Source organism: Aplysia californica, unplaced genomic scaffold, assembly GCF_000002075.1.
Source record: "Aplysia californica isolate F4 #8 unplaced genomic scaffold, AplCal3.0 scaffold00594, whole genome shotgun sequence".
Lineage (NCBI taxonomy): Eukaryota > Metazoa > Mollusca > Gastropoda > Aplysiida > Aplysiidae > Aplysia > Aplysia californica.
The window spans coordinates 167,377-169,318 of record NW_004797864.1 but is presented as its reverse complement, the minus strand read 5'-3'; positions in this window follow the sequence as shown (position 1 = coordinate 169,318).

Below are 1,942 nucleotides of genomic sequence, written 5' to 3'. Positions count from 1 at the left end.
CCAACCTTGTTTTCCTTTGCTGCACTCATCATACGCGTGCAAACTCTTCACTCTTCCCCTTTCCCCTCACAGCTGTCAGAAATCATCCCGTCTCGTGTTCTCCTCTGTCTTACGTTCGGCGTTGCACTCAACTCTCGGAGATTCGGGGGCCCCCAGTTTGTGTCGCCCTCCCCTCGACAAAACAAGTAAGCTCTTACGACAAGCATTAGCCGCTCAAGTCGTGAAAACATCAATGTTATTTTTTCTGCACTACGACGAATTGCCGACACCTCGCCTTGTTCCGAGTTCTCTCCCACCTTTTTACGGTCATCCCAGACAGTTCTTAGAGCTCTATTCAAACCATTTTGCGAGTGCATTCGAGCGAAGGAGAGGTCTTGTTCTCTTCTTTTCTTCCGCTCCCTAACGCTCTCTTTCTCGCTCCATCAAAATCAAATATTTGTCCATTGAGGGGAGCCAAGCTTTCTTCTCCCTCCTCGGGGTTTAATCTCCCCTACTCCGTGTCTCGCTAGGGTTCCTACAGGGTCGTCCACTGCTGCCTGGCGTGTTCGCTCGTCCAGCCAAGCGGAAACTACCCCGGCGGTGTGACAAGGGGGAGGGGCAGCAGACCCCTGTTAGGCTCTGGGGACTGGGACCAGGTATGTGTAGCTTCCGACAAAGGTATTTTAGTGCATGATGTATGTGGCATGTCACTGAGGGCTTTTTTGTCATTTTTCCCCCTCCTTTCTTTTCTTCCCAACTTAAAAAAAAATTGTGTTTGTGTTTTTCTTCTTTTGTATTGTTTTGGTTTTGTTTTGGTTTTGTTTGGTTTAGTTTGGATGGTTTGGTTTGGTTTTCTTTCTCTGTCCTTTTTTTTTGGTGGGATAAGAAAGGCGTTGCATTAGGGGGGAAGGGCTTTGAGACTGTGGAAAAGTCCAGTTCAGTCAGTTCTAGATCTCCAATTGGGACTGCTATAATAATAATATGTCTTAATAATGAATTGTGGTTTTCTCAGTGTATTGGGAGGAAGCGATTAAGGAATACAGAATTGTGCATAGCGATCACAGTATTAGAGGGCCTTGAAAAAAATAGTAAATGTACAGGATAGAGATGGAAATCACAACTACCGCAGGTGCAGAAAAATGGTCATGCTCTTCGCTGTCCTCACAGAAGACTTTCGTTCGATTCTACATCGGGAAAGATGTTATGGCATCTGTCTGTCTATTTACTGGGATTCTATGTCTTACTTTGTGGCGGCTCTTCTCCTAGATGACCTCTTGTCGATTGTTTCTTTTAAACAAAAACGAAAAAAAAAAGATTATATTTAAATTTTTTTCTGTCCAACTATTCTCTTTAAAAGCAAAAAGAGTGCTCTGCTAGTTCAGTTGACATCATACTAGACAATGGGACGGATGGACCTGGTTCGAATTCCTAGTGGATTGCTCTTCAACTTTATTTTTGGGGAGTGTTTTCAAAGCTCTCAACCCACTTGGCTAGGTCGTATCGGAGACGGACGTTTTAATTTGGAGATCGCCAATTACAGTGTGGAAAGACGTGTTAAACCTGCACATCTGTTAAGCAAAAAGTTGTAATAGCGATGGGCCCCATGTATATCACTAGTACAACTGGATAACAACTCTGTCGATTAATGATTTTTCGCTGAAGAAGAGTTTACTTTTCCTCTCGTTTTTCTTAAAATGGACATCCTAGTTTCTACCTGTGTTAAGGCTGCTGTTCGCCGCAGGTCCTCCAGGCACCAGTGTAGTTTTGGATCTTTCTGCTTAGGGTTGTGCCAATCTTTTTTTCTTAGTGCCTCGAGCATTGAAGCAGATGGTTCTCTGTTTGGTTGGCGGTTCCACACTGACCCTGTTTGAAGGAGTTTATTTGACAATTAATAAAGTTTTTGTCTCTACATTGTGAAGTCATAAAAGTCTTCTGTCGGAAAACAATGATAATAATAATAATA